This window comes from Hyaena hyaena, unplaced genomic scaffold, assembly GCF_003009895.1.
Source record: "Hyaena hyaena isolate Hyena2069 unplaced genomic scaffold, ASM300989v1 scaffold_550, whole genome shotgun sequence".
Classification (NCBI taxonomy): Eukaryota; Metazoa; Chordata; class Mammalia; order Carnivora; family Hyaenidae; genus Hyaena; species Hyaena hyaena.
Window position 1 is genome coordinate 692,165 of NW_024081182.1, and position 12,000 is coordinate 704,164.

Here is a 12,000-nt window from a genome sequence, read left to right on the forward strand (position 1 = left end):
GTTTTATTCTGTTGTTATCCTTTTTCATGTTAAAATGTTCTATTTGCAGAGAGAGGTGGCTGAGAGCACGGGCTGTGGAGCCAGACAGCCTGGGTTCCACAGCTGGCTCTGCCACTCACTAGCTGTGTGGTCTGAGGCAAGTTGCTAAACCTCTCTGTGCTCCTGTTTTCTCATCAAATGATTCTAATGGCTGTGATGAGGGAGCATAAGGCAAGCTGACACACCACAAATACCCCTCTCCCCGGGTGGGATCTGTGTGACATTCCTCAGGCACTGCTGGCTGCCCGAGAACAAAGGAAAGGAAAGGAAACAAATGGTTAACTCGTAGAGATCACAGTCATGCAGGACATGAGTCTCCCTCAGTTTACGTATGTCTTGGTAAATTACAAGAAAAAGGCAATGTTATCAACAGCCTAATCTGCAGGAACCTATAGATTCAGTGTCCCCTCCCCTCCACGGTGATGTGGGGAACAAAGAAGGAAGTGGTAGGTAAAATTAAATTTCTTTATAACTTGCAGCCCAATGACAAATACTTGAGGCAAATACAGAGTAAAACATTTCTCCAGGAACCCCCTACAGTCCTAATGGTAATGCCTTCCCAGAGAGAAAACAACCTTAGCTTGATAATAGCAAGGCCTCAAGTATCTTAAGAGTCCTCTTTACCATATCAAAGTCCCTCTGGAGGCCTCCATTCAGCCTCTACCTCCCCCAACTCCATAGTATATAACCAGTCACTCTTCACACCCCCAGGGCAGCTCTTCTGCCCCCGGGTCCTGTCCCCGTGTTTAATAAAGCCACCTTTTTTTTTACATAATAAAATCACCTTTTTTTTTTTGCACCAAAGACATCTCAAGAATTCTTTCTTGGCCATCAGCTCCGGACCCCCACCACCCCAAAACCCCATCAACATCTTCTGCCACCAACACAGGGCTGTAAGGCGGGCAGGGGTCCTGAGGGCAGCATTTACAGAGACACCCAGGGTTTTGAAGTGCAGGGTTAAGCACCTGCGAGTATCTCCCTCCTCCACCCTCCTCTTCTTCCCCCAAGCCTAGTCCCAGCCCAGCGCTTAAGATGGTTGGAACTGATGTGGCTTGAAGTAGAGAGAGTCCTGGAGGCAATGGCCAAGAAAGAATTCTCGAGATGTTTTTGGTGCAAAAAGGTGGCTTTATTAAAGCACAGGGACAGGACTCATGGGCAGAAAGAGCTACACTGAGCTTGTGAGGAGTGACTGATCATATACTTTGGAGTTGGGGGAGGTAAAGACAAAGGAAGTTTCCTAAAGGATTCCCATACGTTAAAGAAGATTTACAGGATCCTGGAGGCCAGCTAACTGTCAAGCTTTGTTTTCCCCTCTAACAAAGCATTAACTGTAAGACAGGAGTTTCTGGAGGAATGTCATATTCTGCCTGTCTCCAGTATTTGTCAATGGGCTGCAGGTTATATGGAAATTTAATTTTATTCATATCTCTTTTGCCTTTGTTCTCCACATCAGAATGACATGAGGAAATTATTTCTATAAACTACTTAGAACAGTGCCTGGTCCAGAATAATTGGTATATAAATGTTTGTTAAATACACTAAACGTTTTTCATTAAAGGTTCATATTACTAAATGCTAATATCTTTTTTTTAACCTTTATTTTTGAGAGACAGAGTGCGAGTGGGGGAGTGGCAGAGAGAGAGGGAGACACAGAATCCGAAGCAGGCTCCAGGCTCCGAGCTGTCAGCACAGAGCCCGACGTAGGGTTTGAACCCACAAGCTGCGGGATCATGACCTGAACTGAAGTCGGACACTTAACCAACTGAGCCACCCAGGCGCCTCTAAAAAATTTCTTGCCTGGTGTTGGTCATGTGAGAAAACAAAAGCAAAAACTGGTGACCCTAAGTTTGCTCCCAAAGGTTATTGGAGAAATGTTACTGTTTTGTGTGTTTCATAGTCCATCATACCAGGAGGCACATGATGTCAGACGGTCGCGCTGACATCGATTGGCGATCGATATTTGCCTTGTTGAGATGGTGAGTTTGGAAATTTTACTTCCTTGGTTGAGTTTATTCCTCGGCATTTTATTCTTTTAGGTGCAATTGCAAATGGAACAGTTTTCTTAATTTCTGGAGTTTGGGAATTTTAAAGCGCCAAGTTTGGGCCGTTTCGACTTGCTCACATTCCAGTTATGTAACCAAAACAACGTGAGTTCGATCCTCCATGAGTCACACAAGCTGCACCAGGTGGGTCGTCGCACAGGAAAACTTTATTTGCAGCAAAATAAGGACGATCACGGGAATGGCTTCCAAAGCCCTGATACCCAGAGAGAGGGTGAATGGGTGTCTTTTGTTTAGGGTTAGGATGAATATTTAGGTCGGGGATTCCCGTTCGTTGGACTAGAGGCGGGTGGAAGGGCATCGCGCATGCGCCTTAAGGAAACATGCCCAGACAAAAGTTGAAGGTATGTAAATGAGGCTCGTGCTCCGCCTTCGGTGGAGAGTTTAGTATTATAATGAGGTAAAGGTAGTGTTGGGTCATTCCGGGGGTCACTCCACAGTCCATCTGCACAGGGTCAAATGGTCTGGCCTGCGGGTCTGGTCAGGGCAGTCGCCATCACCCCTGAGGTGGTTTTGGGTTTCATTTGCCTGAGTGAAGAGGCAAGTCGGAAAAAAGCGCTTAAGGAAAAATGTGAGATAAAGGCGAGTGAGTACCTCCAGGGGGGCGTAAAGGTCAGGTCCTGGGGTTGAGCTGGTGACAGGTTTGCCTGGTGGTGAGTTAACAGGCAGAGACCACTCTGGGCGGAATTGTGTCACAAAGGAAACTTTATTTGTAGCACATTAGGAGATCACGAGGAACAATTTGCAAAGCGTAACTCCTCAGGCGGAGGTGAGTGGGTTTCTTTTATTTGGGGTTAGGGTGAAAAATCAGAAGAGGGAGGCTTGTCATTGCATGTCAAGCTGGGCGTGGGGTTGCCCAGGCATACTTAGAAAACATGCCTATGCACGTATCCTATGTGTGTTAATAAAGCATGTGTTCCTCCTGAGGTGGAGATTTTATTTTTTTTAATGTTTATTTTGAGAGAGAGAGAGAGAGAGCATGCAACCAGGGGAGGGCTAGAGAGATTATCCCAAGCAGGCTCTGTTGTTCAGCACAAAGCGTAATGCGGGGCCCAAACTCAGGAACCCGGAAATCATGACCTGAGCCAGAATCAAGAGTCAGATACTTAACTGACTGAGCCACCGAGGTGCCCCATGGGCAGAGGTTTCAACATTAGAATGAGATGGAGGTCACTGTCGGACACTCCATGGTCTATCCCCACAGGTGTGAGTCATTGGTTGAGCTCAAACTGGTCTAGGCTGGCGGGAGCTCGTCTTGTTTGCCTCTAAGATAAGGTTGGGGCCCCTGAGGGGCTCAGTCGGTTGAGCCTGGGACTTCAGCTCAGTTCATGGGTTTGAGTCCTGCATGTGGCTCTGTGTTGACAGCTCTTCTGATTCTGTGTGTGTGTGTCTCTCTCTGCCCCTCCCCTGCTCACTCTCTCTCTGTCTCTCAAAAATGAATAAATATTTAGAAAAAAAGAAAATGTCTCTTTCAGGAAGAAGGAGGGTGAGTGGGGGACTTGCTGGTGACGGTTTTAACCTCATTAACCCTGTGGGCCAGTTTCAATCCTGCAAAAACGACTCAAGAATGTGCATCAGGTCGGGGCACCTGGGTGGCTTAGTCGGTTAAGCGTCCGACTTTCGCTTAGGTCATGATCTCGCGGTTCGTGGGTTCGAGCCCCGCGTCGGGCTCTGTGCTGACTGCCAGCTCAGAGCCTGGAGCCTGTTTCAGTCTGTGACTCCCTCTCTCTCTGACCCTCCCCCTGCTCACGCTGTCTCTCGCTCTCTCTCCTAGAAATAAATAAAAATATTAAAAAAAAAAAAAGAATGTGCATCAGGTCAATCTATTTCTAAAACAGTGCTGGGAATTTTACCATTGATTTACTGTGTCTGATATGGGTAGGCTGTATTCTGGCTTGGTAGAGACCATTGGGTTTTTCATTCCCTTCCCTTAAAATCCTTATCTACTGAGGTTTTTGCGTTTCCTTGTTCCAACAGCTCCTAGGAGAAATTCTGCCCGAAGTGCTACCAGGGCAAATAGTGCTGGTGAACTGTAGATCACAGAGAGTAGCAGGGGTCTAAAACGACTTCTGCTGTGCCACAAAAGCTATATCTCACCTTTCTTTTTCTGGGGACCCCCTAACTCTTTCTGCTTACAGTTATATCTGTAAATTATATTCCTTTTGTTAATATTTATAATTTTTCTTTAGGATCCTTTCTCAGGGTCAAGATTTGGGTCAATCACATCTTCACAATTTTAAAAAAAAGTCAATTACCACAGTGATTTGCGATCATCAGCAAGAAACAAACACTATCTGTGCATTACTGAAACTTGTAAGCACATGAATAAAGAAGAGATCCAAGTCAACCACACCGATGGGACAGACCTCTTCACTTGACAAAACCTCACCTGTTAACTGGATCTATTCAGGAAGAAAGAGGCAAATCCAAATTGTGGGATGTTGAGAGGCAACTGGCCAAGTATTTTGACAATGCCAATATCTTTAGAGAAAAAAAAATGCGACAAATTAAAGGAAAAGGAGATTAAAGAAGAATCAAGAGGCATGAAACGAAAAGCCATTCATGATCCTGTGGGCCTCTCCCCAGGGCAGCTGGAGCATCCTCACAACATGGCGGCTGTTTTCTCCCAGAGCCACTGGTTCAAGACAGAGAGTGAAAGGCAGAAGTGGCAGTATCTTTTATGGCCTAGTCTTGGAAGTCACATACTATCATTTCGAAAATATCCTATTGGTTACACAGGTCAGTACTATTTAGTGTGGGAAAAGACTACACACGGGTGTGAACACCATGAGGTAAGGGTCACTGACAGCCATCTTGCAGGCTGGCTACTACAAGTACGTACCTCACAGGGTTATAGAGGGAATGAAATGCATTAATAGACGGAAAGGGGGACGCCTGGGTGGCTTAGTCGGTTAAGAGTCCGACTTTCGCTTAGGTCATGATCTCGCGGTTTGTGGGTTCGAGCCCCGCGTCCGGCTCTGTGCTAACTGCCAGCTCAGAGCCTGGAGCCTGTTTCAGTCTGTGACTCCCTCTCTCTCTGACCCTCCCCTGTTCATGCTGTCTCTCTCTCTCTCCTAGCAATAAATAAAACATTAAAAAAATAAATAGACGGAAAGGATTCCAGACCATAGTTCTTCATATGGTAGGTGCTTATAAATGTTACCTTTTGGTGTTATTGGCACACAGGGTATCAGTTTCCTTTTCAACTACATATGAGTGTCACAATTTTTAAGGCAATAATCTTTCAGTCTTAACCTAGAATGTTCCTCAGAATCACCTGTGGGATTTTTCAGTTAAATACTATTACTTTTTAGGAGTACCTAGGTGGCTCAGTCAGTCGGTTGGGAGTCTGGCTCTTTTTTTTTTTTTTTTTTTTTTGAGAGAGAGACAAAGTGTGAATGGGGGAGGGGAAGAAAGAGTGGGAGATGTAGAATTTGAAGCAGGCTCCAGGCTCTGAGCTGCCAGCACAGAGCCCTACAACGGGCTTGAACCCACGAATCATGAGATTATGACCGGAGCCAAAGTTGGTCGCTTAACTGACTGAGCCACCAACGTGCTCTGGGAGTCTGACTCATGATTTCAGGTCAGGTTATGAACTCATGGTTCCTGGGATGGAGCCCTGTGTGGGCTCTGCACTGACAGCACAGAGCTTGCTTGTGATTCTCCCTCTCCCTCTCTCAGCCCCTCCCCCTCCCTCTCTCAAAATAAATAAGTGGGGCGCCTGGGTGGCCCAGTCAGTTAAGCATTGGTCTCTTGATTTTGTCTCAGGTTGTGAACTCACGGTTCTTGGGATTGAGCTCTGAGTGGAGTGTGGAGACTGCTTGGCATTCTCTCTCTCCCTCTCTCTTTCTGCTTCTCTGATCCACCCCTGCTCACACAAGCATGTGCTCGCTCTCTCTCTCACTAAATAAATACATAATAAATAAATAAACTTTTAAATATATATTACTTTTTAAAACAATTTTAAATGGTTTTTAAATTTATGAAAATAAAACTGTTCAACTCTACAGAAATATATGTAAAATATGCTTGTTTCCAATGACACAGAAACAAGAAGAATAAAAAGTAACACCTCTCTTCATACTCTATCCTGTTTCCCTCCCTGGGAGTAGCCACTTTTAAGTTTATATGCTTCTGACCACTTTATCCTAATTTCTAGATGTATTATACTAGTGTTAAATAAATGGGATTCTAGTGTATGTATTGGTAGATGACTTAGAAATTGGTTGAATGGTTTATCTTGGGAATCAAATATATTATGTCTATGCATTTGAATGACAGGCTCCATTCCTACCCTACTCCCCAGGGAGCGACCACAGAGATTTTTTTCTAGGGGGTAGGGACATATTTTCATAATTTGCGATTCCACATAGAATCGAATAATGGAGTCATGATAGAGTTTGATCCCCAAATAGGTCGGTAGGCCTGAGTCTATTTCAATCTGTAATGCAGTGTTGGGGAAAGTCTGTGAGCTCTGGAGTCAAGACAAGTCTGGATTTGAATGTTGTTGGCTCTGATGCTTACTCGCATGGTGACTTTGGGCAAGGTTTGCTTTTCTTTGTATCAGTCTCTCTCCTGCAGTCTCCATGTTGTAAAGCCACCTCATGGAGATATTAAATGAGGTCATCTGTGATGTCAAGTGCCCGGGCTGCGTTTCTGGTCACCGCACCCTTTGGACAGACTGCGGAACTGGCCACAAGAGGGCGCAAGTGTGCAGGCGTGGTGCCTTGCTACTGTGGTTCAGCGGCCACATCATTGCAAACATCTCTGCAGTGTGTGTAAACACTGTCCTCTCCGGAGATGACAGAATGAGATTGTGTCGTGAATATAATGAGTGCTCCAGGGGGTGGCCACAGCTCTGCTCTGCCTCTGGGGAGCCTGCCTTCTGGTAGCTTTTCACAGCCCTTCTCTTCCCAGAAGCACTGAGTCAAATCCCTTTTGAGACCAAGAGCCTTAGTTTACCACCTTTAAAATAGATGGCATCATACTTTCCAGTCCCTCCCCATCAGGTTAACTGGAGCAACTTTGGGCAGAGCTGGAAACCACTCAAAAAAAGTGTTTGAATACCCATGAAATAACATGCTCATATTTTTTCAAAGTATTTTTTTTAACTCGCTAATCATGACATACCAAATCTTATCTCATTCAACTCTCAGGACAGCGTATGAGGAGGATATTATTTTTAATCCTGCCTGATGATTGAGAAAACGGGAGTCCCGGAGAGGACTAGCAACTTTCCCAATGTCACACAGCTAGGAAGTAGTAGAGGTAAGTTTCATAGTCTTGTTTGTTTGAACTCCATAGCTCATGCATCTGACCACTGCACACCTAGCGGTAACTAGCCACTGAGCATCGAACCACTGAGGTGGACTCAGAGTCAGAAGTCATGGGTGAATCATAGCTCTTTCACTGCTGAGTCATTTTGTCCTGGGCAAGTCTCAACAGTTTTTTTCTGTTTCTCCATGAAAACTGGGAAGAGTATGACTCTTCACTCCACTAACATCCCTCTCTCATGGGGTCTTGTAGGCGTCAAATGTGTCATGGGTGTGAATGTGCTTTGCAAACTGTAAAGTGAGGCACACACACGGAAGAGGCATGCTGATGAAGTTGAAGACGCTGATGATAGGAAGATGCAGTCAGGGCTGCAGGGTCCTCATTGAATTTGTGGATTGGTTTACTTTTTTTTTAAGTTTATTCATTTTGAGAGAAAGAGAGGTGTGTGTGTGTGTGTGTGTGCACGGACATGTGCAGCAGTGGGGGAGAAGTGGAGAGAGAGGGAAAGAGAGGGCTCCCTCTGTCAACACAGAGCCCGACGTGGGGCTTAAACTCACAAACTGAGATCATGACCTGAGCTGAAACCAAGAGTCGGACACTTGACTGACTGAGCCTCCCCGGCACCTCTACTTCCTTCTCCTTTCTTACTCTATTCCCATGACTGTGCTCTTTTAGTAAATACCGAGTACCTGCTACATGCCATGCTCCGTCGTGGGCACTGGGGACTCAACAATCAGACAACAGAGCAGGCCCAAGTCTCTGTCCTCGGAAAGCTTCCATTCTAGTGGAGGGAGGCAGACAGGACACACACGCACCCGTAATGTGTCAGGGGCGAGTGCTTTGGGGGAAAAACAAGCAGGAAAGGGTAGGGAGAAAACCCAGGCTAGGGACAAGGTGCAGATGGACCTGGAGAGCTGAGGAAGATCACCACGGGAGTCAGTGTGAAAGGGATGAGGAAGCGGGCTGCGTGACTTCCAGGGGGATGTTGGTTCAGGCGATGGGGCAGCGGGTGCAAGTGCCCTGGACGGCAGATGGCGCTGGAGTGCTAGAGTCTGGATCTAGAAAGGCCAGAGCGGTGGTGCTGAGTGAGCCAGCTGGGGGATCTGTGGTGGATGAAGCCAGAGCACAGGGCCTCACGGGCCACCATAGGATTTTGGCTTTTACCCTGGGGCAGGCAGGAGCCACTAGAGGATCCGTGCCTCTGCAGGATGGCTCTGACTGCTGCCTTGAGGATGGACTCGGACGCACAAGGGCACAAGCAGGAGACCACGAAGGGGCCAGTGCAGTCATCAAGAGATGATGGGCTGGACCAGGGAGATGGCAGCATAGAATCCGTCAGAGGTGGTGAGAGCCTGTACATAGAGATCAGACCACCAGGCCCTCACTGTCGTCTGCTGACAGATGTGAGAAGTAAAAATAGAAGGGCCAGTGATAGTTGCTGTAAGGTTCTGCGGTGGCTGAGCAACCACTGGGGAAAATGGACCTGTCACTTTCGGAGATGGTGATAGAAACAGGGCAGAAGAAGGAGCCTCAGGGATCAAATGTACCCTTGCTGGGTGTGGGATGCACCCTCCTTTTATGTGGAAAGATGGATCCTGGTTCTGCAGGTCACATTGTGAAAGGGTATGCTTCTCGGGACGGGAGGAATTTGTGACCAGCTGGCAGTCTATCACAGCATGTGAGGCGTTAGCACAATTGCTCCATGTAATTAAATTGCCTTTACTAAGTACTAAACAGTCCTTGCGCTGTGGCAGCCACTGTATACATGACATAACTCCTAGTAGAAGCTACCTGATTTGTCCTCGCAACAGCCCTCTATATAGGTCTCGTTACTGTCTTCATTTTACAGATAAGGGAAACTGAGGCACAGAGATTCAGTAACTTGCCCAAGATTATGAAGCTAGAAAGGATATACTAGAGCTAGAATTTAACCCGAAGTAGCCTACTTCAGAATCCCGGCACTCGATATTTACGTTAATTACATAAGTAAGTGAATTAATTTCTGGGACATGTTGGCTGTTACTGTCCTTATTGTCATTGATTCTGCTCCTGAAGCAGGGAGGTTGGAGACACCTGTGCTGTGTACGATACAGCCAGACTCAGCACGTGACCTGCTGCCCTGGGGTCTTGGCGCCGGCTGCTACCTCAGCCCCCGCTGCCCTTGCTCCTCTCCTGCCTGGATTCCCAAGTTCGCTGAGGCATCACTTCCTAATGGAAGCCTGGCCTCACACCCAGTAAAGCCCCCAATTAACTCTAAATTCTTAGGGCATTTTGTACCCCCCTTGGTTGCAGTAATTACGACTGCATTTATATCACTGAATGGTTTTTTAAGTTGTGATGAAAAAATAACATTAAATTTATCATCTTAACTCTTTTTTAAAGTTTATTTTTTAAGTTTACTTATATATTTTTGAGAGAGAGAGAGCGTGCACAAGTGGGGAAGGGACAGAGAGAGAGGGGGAGACATAGAATCTGAAGCAGACTCCAGGCTCTGAGCTGTTAGCACAGGGCCCAATGTGGGGCTCGAACCCATGGACCGTGAGATCATGACCTGAGCCTAAGTTGGACGCTTAACCGACAGAGCGACCCAGGTGCCCCTGTTTATTTATTTTGAAAGAGACAGAGAGCGTGCATGTGCGGGCACGTTAGTGGAGGCAGAGCAGAGAGAGAAAGAAAGTCCCAAGCAGGCTCCACACTGGTGCTGAGCACAACATGGGGCTCAAACTCACGTACTGTGAGATCATGACCTGAGCCGAAAGCAAGAGTCGGTCGCCCAAGCAACTGAACCACCCAGATGCCCCCCCATTTAGTGATTTTTCAGTGTACAGTTCAGTAGTATTGAGTATATCCACATTGTGCAACAGATCTCTAGAACTTTTTCATCTTGTGGAATTGAAACTCTGTACCAATGAAACATTAATTCCTTCTCTCCCTACCCCCTACCCTTTCTGCTTTCTGTTTCTATGTTTGTGACTACTTTAGATATTTCATATGAGTGGAGTGATCCACTATGCGCCCTTTTGTGACTGGCTTATTTCATTTAATGTAGGTCCCTCGAGGTTCTTGCTATTGTAGACTGTGTCAGAATTCCTTCTTTCTGAAGGTTGCATAGGACCCCACTGTATGTCTACACCACACTTAGTGTTCATTTATCTATTGATGGACGTTTGGGTCGCTTCAACCTCTTGGCTCTTGTGAATCATGGCACAAGGAACGTGGGTGTGCCATATCTCTTTGAGATCCTGCTTTGAGTTCTTTTGAATGTATACCCAGAAGTGGATTTGCTGGATCCAATGGTGGTTCTGTTTTGAATTATTTAAGGAGCTTCCACACTGTTTGCCATAATGGCTACACCAATTCACATCCGAGCAGCAGTGCACAAAGATTTCAATTTCTCTACATCCTGACCAACACTCTCTATTTTCTATGGTTTTGATTGTAGCAATCTTAATGGATACAAGGTGTTCTCTCATTGTGACTTTGATATGCATTTCTCATATGATTAATGATGCTGAGCAATCTTTCATGTACTTGTTAGCTGTCTACCTGAAGGTCTTCTTTGGAGAAGGACATTCCAGTCCTTTGCCCATTTTATTTTTTAAATTATTTATTTTTAAGTAATTTTAATGTTTATATTTGAGAGAGAGAGAGAGAGAGAGAGCGCATGCGCGCGCAAGCGGGGGAGGGGCAGAGAGACAGAGACACAATCTGAGTCAGGCTCCAGGCTCTGAGCAGTCAGCACAGAGCCTGATATGAGGCTCGAACTCACAAGCTGTAAAATCATGACCTGAGCTGAGGGTGGACACTTAACTGACTGAGCCACCTAGGCCACCCTTTTGCCCATTTTAAAATCTAGTTATCTTTGTTGTTTGTTGTTGTTGAGTTGTAGAAATTCTTTATGTATTTTGGATGTTAACTCTTTATCAGATATATAGTTTGCAAATATTTCCCCCATTCCTTAGGTTGCCTTTTCTACTCATTGCACACTTTTTTAAATAGACCTCTCTCACCCGACCTGACTGCCAGCTGTGAGGTCGCTGGCAGTAGCTGTTTTGCTTACCACTCTGTACCCCCAGCGTCTAGCTGTTGGAGGATGTCATGGAGGGGACATGACCACTAAGTGCGCCCTGGGGCTGGCCCTCGGCAGCTGCAGGCTCCTTACCACCACCCCGTCCTTGATACGACATTCTGCCCACCGTTCCCGCAGTAGGAACTTGTTTCGAGAGTGAAAACTTGAAAGAGTAAGGTGCTGTTGAAAATATCCTGACTTGATACATGACTGAACCCCATGAAGTCCTCTGTATGAACTTTTAGGGTTCTAGAAGGTGGGTGCAGAGATCTACTTGTGTTGCAGCTGCCCAAGGCAAGCCTTCTATGTAAGTTCCTTTGCTTATTAAACCTGCCACCTATCAATCTGGAGTGGTCTGCGCCTTTCTTGGGTCTTTGTTTGCCCTCTGCATGTACCTGACACTCAAATCCAAGACACTCTTGAATTTGCAAACCAATACTATTAGCACCATGCCTGGTTCATACCAGTTCTTCCCCCAAATGTTTCCTGAAGGAAACGAGGAAGGGCTGAATGAATCATAGGACAGAGAACTGGGAGAGATATTTGGGGAACATTCTA

The 12,000-nt window shown here is 46.1% G+C and overlaps 2 long non-coding RNA genes across 2 annotated transcripts; both read left to right on the forward strand.

Annotated features, from left to right (window-relative positions):
• Positions 1-2,081: 2,081 nt before the first annotated feature.
• LOC120247847 lies at positions 2,082-4,336 on the forward strand. Its single transcript, XR_005532423.1, has 2 exons — positions 2,082-2,225; positions 4,289-4,336. It is a non-coding gene; the product is annotated as an uncharacterized LOC120247847 (long non-coding RNA).
• Positions 4,337-4,370: 34 nt separating this feature from the next.
• Positions 4,371-11,786, forward strand: LOC120247848. The gene is made up of 3 exons (XR_005532424.1): positions 4,371-4,838; positions 5,178-5,241; positions 11,688-11,786. It is a non-coding gene; the product is annotated as an uncharacterized LOC120247848 (long non-coding RNA).
• The last annotated feature ends 214 nt before the right edge of the window (positions 11,787-12,000 follow it).